The following is a 19,644-nucleotide window of genomic DNA, read 5'->3' on the forward strand; positions in this document are numbered from 1 at the left end:
TTTAATTATTTAATAGCAAGGTATTTAAAGTGAAAAATACAAATTATTTTCAAATGAATGCATTTACTGATTACATATTTATCATTTGGCTGGCTGGCTTGATCTCTCTCACAGATTTTGGTAATTTTGGTAATTTTTTGAGTTGCTCTTCAAGCTGGTGCTTTCTTTTTCTTTTCTGGTATCCGCTCTTAAATGTTCTCTTCATTGTAAACCTTCTGAAATTTTGTGAGGCCCCTGCGGATTGTGAGGCCCTAAGCTGTAGCTTGTTTAGCTTATGCCTAAATCCGGCACTGCTCGAAGGCCAAATGGCCTCCTCCTATTCCTATTTTCTATGTTTCTTTGTTTCTATGAAGGCTGAGCAAAAATTCTTGGCTTTTGTACTCGATGCCTCTATTTATAAAAGCCATTGAAAGCTCAGGTTTCAGGTTGATATACGTTACAACCACAGCTTTGTCAGACAAGTACACACAACTTGGTCATTCATATTATGCAACTAGCTCAACTTTTCTGAACTTGGTTCTGTGCAAGACCCAGGCGCAACTTCAAAAAGACTGAATCTTAGAAGCACCACAAACAGCAACCCCATGGACAGATGAGAATATCTTGAACAAACAGTGACACATTATCTTGCTGCATGAGTCCTTGTTTAAAATTAGTAAAACCTCCCAGTAAATTAGCACCAGCTCATTCACCTGCAATAATTTGCTATTTCTATCAACATAAATTGACTTTGTTAACAGAAAAATGACACTTTGCAAATATTTTCTCAATTTTAACTGGAACATAACCACATTTGCAAATGCCCAGCAAGGAATATAAAACAGGAGAGTAAATTACTGCCGATGCTGGAAATCTGAAATGTAAACAGAAAATGCTGGAAATTCTCAGCCGACCCAGACAGCATCTGTAAAGAGAGAAACAAAATCAATGCTTCAGATTCTGCAATCTGCACAAAGTCTGGCAAAGGCTCACTGGCCGTTGTTTCTCTCTGTACACGTGTCCAGACATGCTCAGAATTCCCAGCACTTGCCATTTCTACTGGAACAAAAATAACCCCTTTTTTCTGGCCTTCCTAAAAGCAAATGTTAAAGTATAAAGAAAACATAAACAACTTCCTGCACAAAAAAAATCATCTTAAAGAAATAAATTGATAATTTAGTAAATGAGTAATGAATAAAAATACCATTAAAAACACCAAACAGCAGCACTAACTACAAACCTTTTTGCCTTTTTGCTTAAGAAACAAAGCCAGAGCGAGAGAGACTGGATGGACCTTGTGCCTTAATCACCAGGGAAGCAGAGAGGGGCCCAAGCTAAGGAGTTGGGTTTAACTGACACCTACCTTGCATTCATCACTGGTGGTGCACACTCTGACTTAGCCTCTGTGGCATTTACACAGAAGCGGGGGTTCTGTTTCAGTCTGAATATCCCTCTTCTCATGGCCCAGTGGATGGAAATTTGGGAGAGGGGGTTCCTGTCCCTGCACCGAGTTAGTTGAGTCCTGAAGGACATCGCTCCTAGACTGGGATTGTGGCACGTGGTGTGGGAACAAACAAGAAGGAAAAACATACTTGACCTCATTCTCATCAACCTGCCTGCCACAGATGTATCTGTCCATGAGGTAGAGGTGACGACCACATAGACGTTGTGGCCAATCACATCTCCCAACCTACCATTACCACCAAGCCAGAGATCAACGCTGGTTCAATGGAGAGTGCAGGAGGGCATGCCAGACACACCTAAAAATGAGGTGACAACTTGGTGAAGTTACAGGACTACTTGTGTGCCAAATAGCATAAGCAGCAAGTAATAGACAGAGCTGAACAATTCCACAACCAACAGATCAGAACTAAGCTCTGCAGTCCTGCCACATTCAGCCATGAATAGTGGGGGACAATTAAATAACTCACTGGAGGAGGAGGCTCCACAAATATCCCCATTCTCAATGATGGAGGAGCCCAGCACATCAGTGCAAAGGATAAGGCTGAAACATTCAGCCAAAAGTGCCAAGCAGCATCCTCCAGAGGTTCCCAGCATCACAGATGCCAGTCTTCAGCCAATTTGATTCATTCCACATGATATCAAGAAATGACTGAAAGCACTGGATACTGCAAAGGCAATGGGCCGTGATAATATTCCAGCAATAGTACTGAAGACTTGTGCTCCAGAACTTGCTGGGCCCCTAACCAAGCTGTTCCAGTACAGTTGCAATGCTGGCATCGACCTGGCAATGTGGAAAAATTGCTCAGGTATGCCCTGTACACAAAAAACAGAACAAATCCAACCCGGCCAATTACTGCTCCTCAGCATACCCACAATCATCAGTAAAGTGATGGAAGGGGTCATCAACAGTGCTATCAAGTGGCACTTACACAGCAACAACCTGATTACTGAAATGCAGTTTGGGTTCTGTCAGGGTCACTTAGCTCCTAATCTCATTACAGCCTTGGTTCAAACATGAGGTGACAAAACAGGAGTCAAAAGGAATCAGGAGGGAAGCAGGTTGGAATCATATCTAGCACAAAGGAAGATAGTTTTCACTGTTTATTGGAGATGTGATACGCGGGACAGACTTTGGTTAAAAACAGAGTTTTATTATTGGTGTGTGATCTCCTCCATGGCTGCTTCTTCTCTTTCTGTTTCCTGTGCTAGGTCTATTGCATCATTTCCGGTGCATGCATTAACACAGCAGAGCTCCAGTGAGACAATGGGAATAAATACAAATGCATAACAGCTGCTGTTGTTGGAGACCAATCAACTCAGTCCCAGGTCATCACAGCAGGAGTTCCTCAAGGTAGTGTCCTCGGTCAAACCATCTTCCACTGCATCATCAATGACTTTCCTTCCATTGTAAGGACAGAAGTGGTGATGTTCGCTGATGATTGCACAATGTTCAACACCATTCATGACTCCTCAGATACTGAAACAGTCCATGTCCAATGCAGCAAGACCTGTACAATAACCAGGTTTGAGCTGACAAGTGGCAAGTAACATTTGCACCACACAAGGTACCAGACAATGACTATCTCCAACAAGAGAGAATCTAACCATTACCCCTTGGCATTCAATGGCGTTACCATTGCTGAATCCCCCACTATCAACATCTTGGGGTTGTCACTGACCAGAAACTCAACTGGACCAGTCAGGGAAAAAGTCGGACCACTCAGGGACAAAGGAGGGGAATTATGCTTAGAACCCGAGGGAATAGGGGAGATCCTAAATGAATACTTTGCATCGGTATTCACAAAGGACAGGGACTTGTTGACTGGGAGTGTCTCAAAGGGAGGTGTTGACCTGTTAGAGAGAATCTCCATTACAAGGGAGGAAGTGTTAGGTTTTTTAGGTAACATTAAAACTGACAAATCCCCAGGGCCTGATGGCATCTATCCTAGACTGCTCAGGGAGACAAGAGATGTAATTGCTGGGCCTCTGACGGAAATCTTTGTCTCTTCATTGGACACAGGTGAGGTCCCTGAGGATTGGAGGATAGCGAATGTGGTACCATTATTTAAGAAGGGTAGCAGGGATAACCTGGGTGATTATAGGCCAGTGAGCTTGACGTCCGTGGTAGGGAAGTTGTTGGAGAGGATTCTTAGAGACAGGATGTATGCACATTTAAAACGGAACAATCTCATTAGTGACAGACAGCATGGTTTTGTAAGAGGGAGGTCGTGCCTTACAAATTTGGTGGAGTTTTTTGAGGAAGTGACAAAAACAGTTGACGAAGGAAGGGCCGTGGATGTCGTCTATATGGATTTCAGTAAGGCATTTGACAAAGTCCCACATGGCAGGTTGGTTAAGAAGGTTAAGGCTCATGGGATACAAGGTGAGGTGGCTAGATGGGTGGAGAACTGGCTTGGCCACAGGAGACAGAGGGTAGCAGTCGAAAGGTCTTTTTCCGGCTGGAGGTCTGTGACCAGTGGTGTTCTGCAGGGCTCTGTACTGGGACCTCTGCTATTTGTGATATATATAAATGATTTGGAAGAAGATGTAACTGGCGTTACCAGCAAGTTTGCGGATGACACGAAGATGGCTGGACTTGCGGATAGTGATGAACATTGTCGGACAATACAGCAGGGTATAGATAGGCTGGAAAATTGGGCGGAGAAATGACAGTTGGAATTTAATCCAGATAAATGCGAAGTGATGCATTTTGGAAGAACTAATGTAGGGGGGAGTTATACAATAAATGGCAGAGCCATCAAGATTATAGAAACACAGAGGGACCTAGTCCACAAATCCTTGAAGGTGGCAACACAGGTGGAGAAGGTGGTGAAGAAGGCATATGGTATGCTTGCCTTTATAGGACGGGGTATAGAGTATAAAAGCTGGAGTCTGATGCTGCGGCTGTATAGAATGCTGGTTAGGTCCACATTTGGAGTACTGCGTCCAGTTCTGGTCGCCGCACTACCAGAAGGACGTGGAGGCTTTAGAGAGTGCAGAGAAGGTTTACCAGGATGTTGCCTGGTATGGAGGGTCTTAGCTATGAGGAGAGATTGGGTAAACTGGGCTTGTTCTCCCTGGAAAGACGGAGAAAGAGGGGAGACCTAATAGAGGTGTACAAAATTATGAAGGGTATAGATCAGGTGAACAGTGGGAAGCTTTTTCCCAGGTCGGAGGTGACGATCACAAGGGGTCATGAGCTCAAGGTGAGAGGGGCGAGGTATAACTCAGATATCAGAGGGACGTTTTTTACACAGAGAGTGGTGGGGGCCAGGAATGTGCTGCCAAGTAGGGTGGTGGAGGCAGACACCCTGACATCGTTTAAGACTTACCTGGATAGTCACATGAGCAGTCTGGGAATGGAGGGATACAAACGAATGGTCTAGTTGGACCAATGAGCGGCACAGGCTTGGAGGGCCGAAGGGCCTGTTTCCTGTGCTGTACTGTTCTTTGTTCTTTGTTCTTTGTTTAGTCATATTAATATTGTGGTGACAAGAGCAGGTCAGAGGCTGGGAATCCTGTGGTGCGTAACTCACCTCCTGACTCCCCAAACTCTGTCCATCATCTACAATAGGAAATCGCACCACACCAAGTGTGGATGTGATGGATGGGAGCAGCTCCAACAACACTCAAGAAGCTTGACACCACCCAGAAGAAAGTAATCCATTGGATTGGCACCACATCGACACAAAATCCACTGCCTCCACCATTGACTGACAGTAGCAGCGCTGTGTACCATTCACAATGCTTCTTTGGCAGCATCTCCCAAACTCAGTACTGCATCTTTTCTATTTTATATCCTTTCTATTTAAGGTTGCTCAAAATGATACAGTAAACCCAAGAACAGTCAAATTATGGTCCTGTAAAATTCCTATATTACTTCATTTCCTTCATATTCTGTACTTCCATGAAATCCAAGGATTTATGTATCTATTTATTTGGGCCTGTATACTTATGCTCCATTTTTTAAGAACCTGACTATCTGCGCAATAAGATTCCTCTGCTCCATTTAACTTCTTACATTTTTGAGGTCCATTTCTGACCTGCTCTTGTAGCCAATGGTTAGTCCAGTTTAGTTTTTGGTCAGTGGCAAAATCTTAATTGACACATTTTACGATGCTGGACTGCATTTGCCCAAATGATGACCCTTTCTATATCCCACTAGTCCATGAGCTGCTACTCACTCACTCACCCCCAGGTTTGCAGATTAATATTGTTGAGGATGAGTTTGGGCTAGATCTGAAGGTGACAAGACATGTTTCCTTTTCTTCCTCTAACACTCTAGCAGTTCTGGGACTCGCTATTGCTGCAACCGTCCCATCCCCTCCTCCCCGCCTCTCCATCTTGATTCCTGTCGTCCTTTAGTGGGCTAAAACCCATGCTGGAAAGTGAGAGTGAGGCTAAGAGTCAACTACATCATCCAGAATGCACCCTGGTTGTCAAAACAAATGATAGCATGGACTCAAGCTCTCACTCTGGGACAATTGGATCTCGAGTGTTGGCATTTTGTCCTGGAGCAGAACACCCACTGCATGCTTGTTTGCGAGCATTCAAATATAAGGCAGCCACTTGAGAGAGCGGCAATGCTGCCCAAGTCCAGGACTCCTGAAGGCACAGGTCCCCATGATTCGCATCATGTACACTGCCTATCCTCTGCTTCTGGGTTCCTGGAACTGAGGGTGGAATTGAGGAGCCACGGGCAATAATCTCCCAATCATCGATCCACCTTAGATACAGAGATTGTGCCAGGGATCTGGAAAATTACAAAGGTAGTTTTGCTCAAAAAATGGTGCAAAAATAAACCTACCAACTACGCTCCAGTCAATTTAACCTTGATTGTGGGAAAAAAAATTAGCAGTCACCTGGACCAGTGTAGATTAATAAAGGAAATCCAGGATAGAATTTATTGATTGCAAATCATATTTAACTAATTTGATTGAGATTTTCATAAGTAATTGACAAAATTGATGATGGTAATGTGGTTGATGTGGTGTGTATGTACTTCCTCAAGATATTTGATAAATTGTCACATAACAGACTTGTCAGCAAATTTAAATCTCATGGAAAAAAGGGAGAGTGGCAACATGGACACAAAATTGGCTGAATGACAGGAAACAGGGTCATAGGGAACAGGTGTTTATTAGACTGGGGGAAGGTGCACAATGGATCTCCCTGAGGGCCAGTACTAATACCACTACTATTCTTGATCATTGTTGATGACTTAGACATGAGTGCACAGGGCACAGTTTCAAAGTTTATTGATGACTGAACACATAGAAATGTGAACTGTGAGGAAGATATTGACAGAATTCAAGAGGACACTGTCACGCTGGTGGAATGATATGGTGGAGGAGATTTAATACAGAGAAGTATGAAGTGATAAATTTTGAAAGGGAGTTTGAGGAAAGACACACAAAATAAAGGGTACAACTCTAGAGGGGGTGCAGGAGCAGAGGGGCCTGAGGAGATATGTGCACAAATGTTGAAGGTCACAACAAGTGATTAAAAAGACAAATTAGATCTTGGGCTTCATAAATCAAGACATAGGGTACAAAAGCAAGGTAATTATAATGAACCTTTGCACAACACTGGTTCAGTCTCAACTAGAATACTGTGTCGAATTATAGGCACTACAATTTGGGCAGAATCTGAAGGCTTTAGAGAAGGTTTGGAAGAGATTCATGAGAATGGTTCCAGAGATGAAGAACTTCAGTGATGTGGATAGATTGGAGAAAACCTGATTGTTTTCTTCATAGAAGAGACGGTTAAGAGGAGATTTGATAAAGATGTTCAAAATCACGAGGACTGATTAAATAGGGAAAAAGTCTTCCCATTGGTACAAGAGTGCGGAACGGGAGAACATCAATTTATAGTCATTTTAAAATGATCCAAAGGCGATATGGAGTAAAAACATTTGATGCAGCGAGTGGTTGGGATTTGGGTTGTAATGTCTGCATTAGAGTGTGTAGGATGCAGATTAAATCAAAGCATTCAAAGGAGAATTAGATGGAATGATCGCCTGAACATTAAATATGATTATGGGGGAAGGACAGGGGACTGGGAGCGACTGAGTGGTGCTGGTACAGAGCCAGCAAAGTCCAAATATTCTCCCTCTGTTGTGTTATCATTCTCTGATTCAAAGACAGGAACGCAAGTTTCTGAGAATAGAGACAACTATTGTAAACCTCGGCAGTCCCTCGCGGTATGAAAGGTATAGTTTGAATTTGTTAGGGTGAGATTTGGTATGAAGCGAGTTTACAGCAGGCTGGCACAGACACCTTTCCGGGGCCTTCCAGCTTTAAAAGCTTCTGGCAAGAGATCAAGAGGCCAGCCGCTACTCTGGGCATGCGTGTTGCGGCACTCAGCCTTTTTGGGAGGATCCGGAGACATTAGAAAAATGGGAAGTGAGAGAGAGAGACATGACATGTTCAAAATGGAAGAACAATCACAGTATTTGCAAAATAAAATTCTAAATAATAAGAGAGGCAAAGTTTAGGAGAATATGGGCAATGAGGCGAGTGTGGAGACTGGGCAAACTGGGCTAACAGAATCAGAGCTCGGGGGCTTTGTTATTCCAGCACGATTGGATGCTGATCTCAGCCGGCTGAGCCAGGATGAGAGGAAACAGATCGCCGCTGTAATGTCCAGAAGCCAGGGGGCTGTAAAGGGCCCCTCAGCACTCAGGCACGTTCAGATCAGAGCTGGCTTCTCTTCCTAACTATAGACACCCCACTGATTTCTGGTGTGTTGTTCGTTGTCGGCTTAGATTGCAGAGCTCGGCAGTTGCTCCCTCTGGCTAACAGGCAGGATATACACAGGGTAGTCTGACAGAATATCCAGTGATTAAAATACAATCTATTTGCTTAAGGTTAAACGATATCATTGCCATTAAACCTGCGGGTTGTAAATGTGGCGGTAGTTTGGAATGAAATGGCTTTACATTGATGGAGCTCGGATTAGCGAGAGAGGGTTTGGATGTTGGGATTTAGAAGGCGTTTCTTTGATTGGTTGAGTCGCGACGCTGGCTATTGCTGTGGGGCACTGCAGGATATCATTGCACACACAGCCCACTCAGCTGTTTACTAAAGGTAAAGTGTTCAACGCAACCAAAGACTCTTGTCTCCGACAAGACTCTTGACATTTATTTCCGATATAGCGACTAGATATGGATTGATTATTTATTATTGTGAGGCTAGGCGTTAGCACTTTGCTGTGTTAATATTTACTTTAGCAGAGATTGGGAGCTGCCTTTCAGGATCTGCAATACTGCAAAATGTGACTTATTTCAGATCGAGCTGTTTTTTATCTGGCGATTGGTTAGAGAGGAATATTTGATTCTGCTTTTTTAAGGTAACATCACATTTGATGTTCAGAATTGTCAGTTGTTTACTGCCTGGGAGAGATTGATGACTGATTTTGGTAAAGATATTTGAGGAGGGCACGATGCTGTATATTTCTGCCATGATATAGCTGAGGTGGGGTGGGTGGGGAACGGGGAGGATTTTGCTGGGATATTTCAGTCTGTTAACTGTCTTTTATCTAATATTGCAGGAAAGCAGAGACAGATGTTACCGATCAAGCGGAGCAGTTGGCGTCTCTCTCTGTTTCCAAGTCTCGTGGCCATGGATTAGTCCGGAATAACGCCCTCCGTAAGAGGAGTCTGTCCAGCAGCGCTCTCCGGGAAACCAGATCAAGGGCTGATCTTTGGGGAGAGGAGACCGAAGCAAAGATGATGCCCAGTTTCCTTTCGGAGGGAAACCCTCTGAGTGCGATGTCCTCGGTGGTGAATAAATTCAACCTCTTCGATTCCAAATCCGAGAGTGACGAGGCGGCCAGAAAGCAGAAAGCAGCTCCGAAACCTGAGTCTGCTCAGAAAGGACCTGTTAAATCCACCTCGCAGCAATTTGTGAGAACATCGCCGAAGCCTAATGAGAAAGAAGGCATGAAGCAGGCGGCGAAAGCACAGCAAGCTCCGAGTGCAGCCTCTGCCCAAGGCAAAGCTGGTGCGGCACCTTCAGCACCGCGGACAGCGCCGGCACCTTCAGCACCTTCAGCACCGCGGACAGCGCCGGCACCTTCAGCACCTTCAGCACCGCGGGTAGCGCCGGCACCTTCAGCACAGCGGACAGCTCCAGCCCCAAAGACAAACCTCTGTCCAATCTGTAACAGCACACAACTGCAGTCCAGCGGCACCCACAGCAATGCTAACCAGTGTACCCAGTGTCAGATTGTGGTCTGCAGTCAGTGTGGCTTTAATCCCAACCCGCACATTACTGAGGTGAGTGACTGGCAGATTATTGCTGTAACTTCCTGCATTCACAGCCTTGGGCGTGTCGCTTCGGGAAAAGGGGGAAATACATCCTTCATAAGCAAAACAAAATGTTCAGATATACAAATAAATTATTCCCGTTCTTTATTATCGGTCCTGTGGAGCTATGAATCTAAACAGTAAGTGTAGAAACACACTGGGTGTAACCCAGACACAGAAACTACAGCCTGCTGGAAGCTAAAATGGCGATAGAGCTTCAAAGCAGAGGAGAGTGGCGACAGTGCAGCTTCACAGCTGATTGATAAATAAAGATCTACCATGAAAATATGACGCCAATTATTAATAAAAGCAATGTCCGTGTTTGGCGGTGAGGCTGCATGATTGAACTAAAACCAATTGAAGATTGGCTGTTATCTAATTACAATCTCTAATCTATTCCACTCTGCTCCATGTGGACAGGTGCAGTTTTCTCCTGAAACATTAATCTCCGGGCGATCGCCGCAATCCCCCGGGTTAGACCCAGCACAGCCGGTGGCTGGTGTAGATTAAACAGGGTCGGTGGGAGCGGCGTTCTGATGGTATTACAGGGGGAGAATATTCATCTGCTTTCTGGGGCTGTCCCATTACCTGGACTGAGAAACCTTGGGGCGGGGAGAAAGGTTCTCAATCATTTTAACACATTCAAATCCAAGAACAATCTGATCTAAATCTTGTGATGGTAACTTTTATTCATTTTAACGAGTCATGTGGTTTGGTTTTGGTGACGAGTTGTCATTGATGTTGATTGGGTTCTTTGGTTGTAAATCCCTCATTTGCATTTCAAAGCTCAGCCAACTGGCCCGACAAGATTCATTGCAGTATTCAAACCACCGCTGCCTCGGCCCTATTTGAAATATCTCCTCACTTGCGTAATAATCCTTTTAATTTAGACAGATTTAATTCCAATAAATACAGCGACATCACCATTATTGGATAATTTACGAACGTTACATTGCAGATTTCATGCTCAGATTTATTGTCAGACTGGGTGTAATGCTTCCTGGAAATGGAAGCCAATTCATTGATAAAAACAGGGCAGAGTTAAAGGAGACAACAATCTCTGTACAGCTGGGATATATTAAATATCATTGATTCATGTTCACAAATCCTGACTACATGAACGTGTATTCCACAAAATATTTCCTCTTCCCTCTTTTCCTGTTTATATTGATGGTTATCCAGTTGCTCCCTGGTGGATATTGTTTGTCTGAACTTTGACTGCAAATTCTGCCAGATTATCTTGAGTTTAGTCTGACCGTGTCCACAGCTATTATTAGCACAGGCACTTTGCAGCAAGGGTGTCTAATTATAATCAGTAGAAATATTTGCTGGTTTATTGCCCCCCTCTTGCCCAATGAGTGGAGAGAAATTCAAGCACATTGTCCAGTGAGACCAATCATCATGACAGATTGGATGTAGTTTTGGCTAAATCTGCTCTGCATGGTTCAGTTATTCATTGATATTGTTAACCACTGGGGAGATACACAATGGTATTTTTATTATCGCTGCTTGCTACACTGCTGATGTGCATTCATCATTACAGTTCATGGGTGTTAGCACACAGCTAGTTCTGCAGATGGAAACGCTCTAAACCATTTCCACCCTCTAATATAACCATTTCCATGCACTAGCAATAAAAAGCCAATGAGAAAAATACATTGATGGATACATAGCATTTCTTTCTTCACCAATAGTATTAAGTTTCAGAAGAAATATTGAATCAAAAATGTGCTTTAGGAACAGCAGTGAGGATGATGGTGCTGCTCGATATTAAGGTGTAAATTGGAGAGCAACCATGGTGACCACACATTTGTAATTAAAAATGGAAATCAGGAAGTTGCTCTCAGAGTTGCATTCCTCCTCCAGGGTTTGGTCGAGACAGGTATCTCACTGAGACTCGGCATGCAAACAGATGTGAAGCTGATGTAATGCTTCATTTGCCACTGGGAGTAATTCAAGGGCAATTAGGGATGGGCAATAAATGCTGGCACAGCCAGCAATGCCCTCATCCTGCAAATGAATAAAGAAAATCCTTTGTTCTTCTCCATTATTCCCAGTCTTCAGCACCTAGAGGTCTGTTCTGTAAAATGCTTCCTTCTGCACCTCCGACTTTCTGTTTGTCTTTGCTATGAGACTTATACCGATAAGTAGGTGCAGCAACATTTTAATCACCCTGGCTTCAGCAGCATTATTTGCTGGAAAAATTCAATGTGAACAATTACTTGCAATGTCACTTTGCAATAAACATGAGAATGCAGGAACGAGAAAAAGCCAATTGTTCAAACAGATTTTATTCTGACACTAACATCTGAACATTTTTCTTTGTTTCCCTATCTCAAACTTATATCCATTTTTAAAAAATAAACTCCAATTCTTATTTGAATGTTTTGGAGATAGATATTGCTGTTCCTTCACTGTTGCTGGGTCAAAATCCCCTCCCTAATTCCCTCTCTAACAGCACAGTGGGTGTACCTGCACCACATGGACTGCAGTGGTTCAAGAAGGCAGCTCACCACCACCTTCTCAAGGGTAATTACGGATGGGCAATGAAGATGGGCTGCGCCAACAACTCCCGCATCCTGTTAAATAAATAAAATGATCCAATGAAGCTTTCCTTACAGAGTTTGATCTAGTTAATTTCTACTGTAGTTTATGGTTGTGAAACCTATTCTGATATTTTATAAATTACCTCTTGCAATTACCAATAATAAAATTCCTTCATATTTAAAATATATTTAATCTTTCTGTAATGATAAATTGAACTTCCTTGGGCTTTATTTGTTGTCTATATTACTTTCAATGCATCTATGCTGTTCTGTAAGTACACTGACCAATGCTGAACATGCACTCATGATATGTGGAACATAAGTGACACTTCCTGAGATTTCTATTTTAAATACAGAGGTTATAGCTGAGAATGATATGGCACCCAATCTTTCACCACTCTTAGCATCACCTGTGGTTTATGTTTCTTGAATCCATTTATTTAACATCTAATCACTGACCAACATTATAGGAATCCTTTCATTGTTTTGGTCAATTCACTTAACTAGATATTTACTTTGCTTAAAATATTAATATGCTCTTTATTAGGAAACCATCATTCCCAGTTAATTTTTTTAAAAATAAAATGATTATTTTCCTATTGGACTCCCAGGTTCAGACAGAGATTGTAACCATGAGATTAAGAAAAAGCTTTTCAGCAATGCTGCCCTGCGCTGACCATTCATAACTGAAGAAGTGGCTTCTAATTTTCTCTCCATGCTGTTGGATCGTATGATATTTCACAGGTTACTGAGAGACTGGCAATATTGCAGTGGGTTATGAAATTGGACTATGTTCCACTGTTTCTTACCTGGTCATTATGGTCCGTTATTTTGTATTTCTCTTTGATGAATGTTCCTCAGTGCCGTTGTTTCTTTAAATGTTGCTCTTTCCTGGAAAATGATTGGCTCAGCACATTGCAACATGCCCCAATGAGCTGCAGATATCCACACCTCCTCATATCCTGTTTTGATACCTAACTGACCATTTTGTACGAATTGCAACATGTGAAAATGAGAATATCTGAGCAATCTCATTAATTCCCACACAAATTTGTTTGCCCCAGCATGTGAAAAGTTTTGCATAATATTTTTAATAAAACCGTGGTACTCTGAGTGTTGATGAGGTGCACAGCTGATCATCACTATTTCAGTACAAGAGCTGTCATTGATAATTATCTGCCTATAAGCCGACACTTGGTTAACTTTGTTATTGTCCAACATGTTTTCATTCCAGCAGCAATTCTTTACTGAGACACTTTATCAGAAGTTAGGTCTAGTTTTAACTTTAAAATAAAAATTGCAAACCTAAGTGTTTGCCACAATTATTCTGTGTTTATCAAAGGTATGTAGACATTAGGAAGTGGAATGTTTTCCACATTTTGCACCAAATGTTAACGTAAACCTCTTGCTGCAGTAATAACATGAGTTAGTTACAAGTTACCGTTCTTGAAAACTGAAAATGCTGGACCTACTCCCCAGATCAGGAAACATCTGCGGAGAGAGAGAAACAGAATTAATGGCAACGATAAGTGTCGTAGCAGCAAGAAAACCGAGTGACCCCCGCCAGTCTGTCAGGTGCAGACTGGACTGCAGTTATCCCACACTCAGTCATTTTTTGGGAGAGTGCTGAGTTGTGCACCAGTATTGGGGGGTGGGGTCTAAACATCCTGGTGAGACCGGCTGCAAAGCGATCTGGCGCCATTTTGAAAGGGCACCCCCACCTCGCAGTGGGCTGGGAGACAATACCCTCCACCCACAGACATAGGGACCCCTCTCTTTGATTGAAGGCATGCTTCCCCACCCCCTCCCCAAGTTGGATTGCCAGCATCGAGGTATTGGGGACCTCCATATGGTGTCAGATGGGCACTGCCCAGCCATGTCCCCAGCTCACCAGATGCTTCATTTGCCTCTGAGTTCCCCAGCATAGCCATCACACCTGGTCTCCTCTTGTCAGGACCAGTAGTGATTCTCTCTGGGCTCGCGTTGTGACCAAGGATTCGGAGGTCCCAGGAACTGGGAGAATCCAGCATCAAATGGGCTAAACAGATATAAATGTTAAAGGGGCGGCATGGTGGCACAGTGGTTAGCACTGCTGCCTCACAGCACCAGGGACCGGCTTTGATTTCTGGCTTGGGTCACTGTGTGGAGTTTGCACATTCTCCCCGTGTCTCCGTGGGTTTCCTCTGGGTGCTCCGGTTTCCTTCCACAGTCCAAAGTTGTGCAGGTTAGGGGAATTGGCCATGCTAAATTGTCCCTTAGCGTCAGGGGGACTAGCATGGTAAATGCGTCAGGTTATGGGGATAGGGCATGGGTGGGATTGTGTTCGTGCAGACTCGATTGGCCAAATAGACTCCTTCTGCACTGTAGGGTTCTATGATTTCTATGATAAATGCTACTTGATGTTAATTGACCTCATGCCCCCTCTGTACTTTAGAATGGCACCGGGGCGATTGCAAACCTTTTGCTGCCAGGTTCAAGACCATTTTTTAGGCCCACATGGAATTTTCCAGGATTGGCACCATCTACGCCAGGTGCGGCGAGGCTGTAAAATCTACCCAGTGTTTCAGGTTGATGGCCTTTCATCAAAACAGATCAGATTTCCAACATGGGGAAAAGGCAGGAGAATGGGGATGAGAAAAATATCAGCCATGATTGAATGACGGAGCAGACTCGATGGGCCGAGTGGCCTAATTCTGATCCTATGTCTTATGGTCTTATGGTCTCATTTGCTACATTTTACCTTTCTTCGAGTTCCCTGTATCCGGCTTTGACACAACTAGGACTATTTTTCAAAGAACTCATGGAATGATAGACAGCCTCAGCCAGGGCAACTCTTCGCTAAATGTGTCTCAAATTGATCTCCCTATTTTACACAGCTCAGTATGCTTTCCTATTTCCCAGACCAGCTCTCATAGTTACCGTTCTAAATGAGATCACCAGGTCAATAAATGCAGACTTGTACTTACCAGGAAGACAGCTGAGATTGGCCACACTTACTTCATGTGGGACACTTTCAGGCAGGAGTCTTTGATGTAGTCAGTCTGCACTGGATTCAAATTCATAACACAAAAGCTGAAAATGGTTAGTCCAGTTCTTCTGTCGCAATACTTCACCAACCTGCTCCCTGTGATATAAATCTTGCTGAAATTAATGCAGCTGATAGATTATCCAGTATGATTTCACACCTGATATAAATATATTGCACTATTCTTGATTTAACTTAAATTAAAATGGCTGTACAAACGTGTGTAGCCTGCTGGTCTGCTTTGTCCATAGAATTAGTAACTTGGAAGATTGAGTTCCCACTTCCCAGAGAGGAGCAGGGCCGCGGCTTCCAGGGTTTCAATGTTTTAGACGAGACAGACAGGAAGGTAAAAGAGGTGGAGGAGTTACATTACTACTCAGGGAGAATGTCACATCTTCACTCAGGACATACTGGAGGCCTCATCCACCGAGGCAATATGAGTAGAGCTCAGAAATAAGAAGGGTGCAATCACTCTGATGGGATTATACTATAGGCCCCCCAACAGCCTTCGGGACATTGAGGAACAAATATGTCGGCACATTATACAAAGATGCAATAATAACAGGGATGTCATAGTGGGTGACTTTAACTTCCCCAGTATTGATTGGGATTTCCTTAGAGCAAGAGGTTTAGATGGGGCAGAATGTGTTAGGTGCATCCAAGAGGGTTTTTTGAAACAGTATGTGGATAGTCCAACCAGAGGAGGGGCCATACTGGACCTTGTATTGGCAAATGAGCCTGGCCAGGTGACTGACATTTCAGTGGGGGAGCATCTTGGAAACAGTGATCACAACTCCTTAAGTTTTAAGATAGCTATGAATAAGGATAAGTCAGGACCTTGTGGGAAGGTACTAAATTGGGATAGGGCAAATTACGACAGAATTAGGCAGGAGCCAGGAAGAGTTAATTGGGAGCAGCTGATATTGGACAAGTCTACATTTGACATGTGGGACTTTTTTAAACACCGACTGATCCAAGTTCAGGACCGGCATGTTCCAGTAAGGACAAAGGACAAGGATGGTAAGATAAGGGACCCTTGGATAATGAAGGAGGTTGTGAATTTAGTCAAAAGAAAAAAAGAAGCACATGTAAGGTTTTGGAAGCTAAAATCGGACAGGGCCCGTGGGAAATATGAAGAAAGCAGGAAAGACATCAAGCCGGGAATTAGCAGAGCCATGAAATGACCTTGGCAAGTAGGGTTAAAGAGAATCCCAAGGCATTTTATACATATGTTAAAAACAAGAGGATAACTAGGGAGAGGGTGGGACTACTCAAGGATAAAGGAGGGAACTTGTGCTTGGAGGCAGAGGATGTGAGCAAGATCCTAAATGAATATTTTGCAACAGTATTCACCAAAGAGAAGGACATGAAGGATAGGGAGCATGCTAATATGCTGGAGAATTTTGAGTTCAAAAATAAGTGGTGTTGGATCTCTTGAAGAGCATTAAGTGGAAAACAGCAAATGTGATGCCACTGTTTAAAAAAGGAGGTAGACTAAAGGCGGGTAACTATAGGTCGGTTAGTTTAACTTCTGCAGCAAGGAAAATGCTTGACTCTATCATCAAGGAAGAAATAGCGAGACATCTGGATATAAATTGTCCCATTGGAAAGACGCAGCATGGGTTCATGAAGGGCAGGTCATGTTTGACTAATTTGGTGGAATTCTTTGAGAACATTACATGTGCAGTGGACAATGGGGATGTGGTGAATCAGGATTTCCAGAAGGCATTTGACAAGGTGCCGCTCCAAAAACTGTCACAAAAGATAAAGGTGCACAGTGCTATGGGTAATGTATTAGCATGGATAGAGGATTGGTTAACTAACAGAAAGCAAAGAGTGGGGGTAAATGGGTGTTTTTCTGGTTGGCGATCAGTGACTAGTGGTGTGCCTCAGGGATCAGTGTTGGGACCGCAATTGTTTACGATTTACATAGATGATTTGGAGTTGGGGACCAAGTGTAGTGTGTCAAACTTTGCAGATGACACGAAGATGAGTGGCGAGCAAGGCATGCAGAGGATGCTGAAAGTCTGCAAAGGGATATAGATAGTCTAAGTGAGTGGGGGAGGGTCTGGCAGATGGAGTACAATGTTGGTAAATGTGAGGTCATCCATTTTGGTAGGAATAACAGCAAAATGGATTATTATTTAAATGGTAAAAAATTGCAGCATGCTGCTGTGCAGAGGGACCTGGGTGTCCTTGTGCATGAATCGCAAAAAGTTGGTTTGCAGGTGCAGCAGATAATTAAGAAGGCAAATGGAATTTTGTCCTTCCTTGTTAGAGGGATGGAGTTTAAAAACAGCAAGGTTATGTTGCAGCTGTATATGGTGCTGGTGAGGCCACACCTGGAGTACTGTGTACGGTTTTGGTCTCTTTACTTGAGAAAGGATATACTGGCACTGGAGGGGGTGCAGAGGAGATTTACAAGGTTGATTCCGGAATTGAGAGGGTTGGCTTATGAGGAGAGACTGAGTAGACTGGGTCTATACTCATTTTAATTCACAAGAATGAGGGGAGATCTTACAGAAACATATAAGATTATGAAGGGAACAGCGAAGATAGAAGCAGAGAGATTGTTTCCACTGGCCTCAAAATAAGAGGGAGCAGATTTAGGACTGAGTTCAGGAAGAACGTCTTCACACAAAGGCTTGTGACTCTCTGGAATTCCATGCCCAGTGAAGCAGTTGAGGCTACTTCATTGAATGTTTTTAAGGCAAGGATAGATACATTTTTGAATAGTAAAGGAATTAAGGGTAATGGTGAGCGGGCGGGTGAGTGGAGCTGAGTCCACGAAAAGATCAGCCATGATCTTATTGAATGACAGAGCAGGCTCGAGGGGCCAGATGGCCTACTCCTGCTCCTAGTTCTTCTGTGCTTATGTTCTTATGTAAATCCCCAGGGCCCGATGGGAACTGTCCCAGTTTATTGAGAGAGGCAAGAGAGGAGATTGCTGGGGCCCTGACAAAGATCTTTGTATCGTCTGTCACCACTGGAGACATACCGGTGGGCTGGCAAGTAGCTAATGTTGTCCTCTGTTTAAGGAAGGAAATAGGGATAATCCATTAAATTATCAACCGGTGAACTTCACATCAGTGGTTAGGAAGCTATTGGAGAGGATTCTTAGGGATAGGATTTACACGTGTTTGGAAAAGCATGGCCTAATTATGGAAAGTCAACATGGCTTTGTGTGGGGCAGGTCGTGTCTTACTAACTTGATTGATTTTTTTCGCGGAGGTGACAAAACTAATCGATGAGGTTAGAGCAGTGGATGTTGTCTACATGGATTTTAGTAAGGCCTTCGACAAGGTCCCTCATGATAGGCTCATTCAGAAGATTAAGATGCATGGGATCCACCGTGACTTGGCTTGCCCATAGAAGTCAGAGAGTAATGGTGGAAGAGTGTTTTTCTGGCTGGAGGTTGTGACTGGTGGTGACTGAAGTCTCCGGGACTGCTAGCCTCTCCCCCCACACCAGGAGTGGTTCACTCCAGTGGGGTTTACAGTAGTTACCCACTTGCGGGGAGCTGGTAGACCGAACCCACTGGAGTGAAAGGGGAGCCATTGAGGCCTATGAGAGGGTCGGGGACTGGGAGGTGCCAACTGAGCATTGCCACGTTGGCAGTGCCAGCCTGGCACCCTGGCATTGGCCAAGTGGCAAAGTGGTAATGCCCAGGGGCACCTTAACACTGCCCACTGGGCATCGGGCAGTGCCAAGGGGTGGGGCATAATGGGGGTGGGGCATAATGAGGCAGGGCCTCTGTGGGGAGTGATCAGTGGGATGGGATGTCCCACTGCCACTCTGCAATTGTGATCGTAAGCAGAGGGAGGGAGGCCAATGATCGAGGCTGGGCATCGGGGTGCGTGGGGGGCAGATAGTCAGCCTACTGGGGGGATCGGGGTTGCTGGGAGGGGGGGTGGGGAGGGCTCTGGTGGGGAGGCATCACAAGATCAGCGCTTCTGATGTAGGTGGAGGGATCAGGAGATTGGGGCTGCCGGTGGCGGCGGGGGGGGGGGGGGGGGGGGCGGTGAGGAGATCAAGGCAGGCCAGGTGCAAGGGGTTCAAGGCTGGCCCAGATATGTTTGGGGGGACAGTGAACAGGCTGTGGAGGAGATGAAGGGGTCAGCAATGCAGGGTTCGCGGGGCTGGCCAACGATCGGGAGGCTGGCAGTGTGGGTTACTGCGCATATGCCAATCTCAGCGCTGACAGGTTGGCGTAAGCACAGTGGCCCGCTCAGCGCTGTGCTGCCGGCTGCTCCAGCAGGAATAGCCCACTGAATTTTCATGAAATTTACGCTCGTGCCCTCTGCAGTGCTCAGTGGGCTCAG

This window comes from Mustelus asterias, chromosome 19 (assembly GCF_964213995.1).
Source record: "Mustelus asterias chromosome 19, sMusAst1.hap1.1, whole genome shotgun sequence".
Classification (NCBI taxonomy): domain Eukaryota; kingdom Metazoa; phylum Chordata; class Chondrichthyes; order Carcharhiniformes; family Triakidae; genus Mustelus; species Mustelus asterias.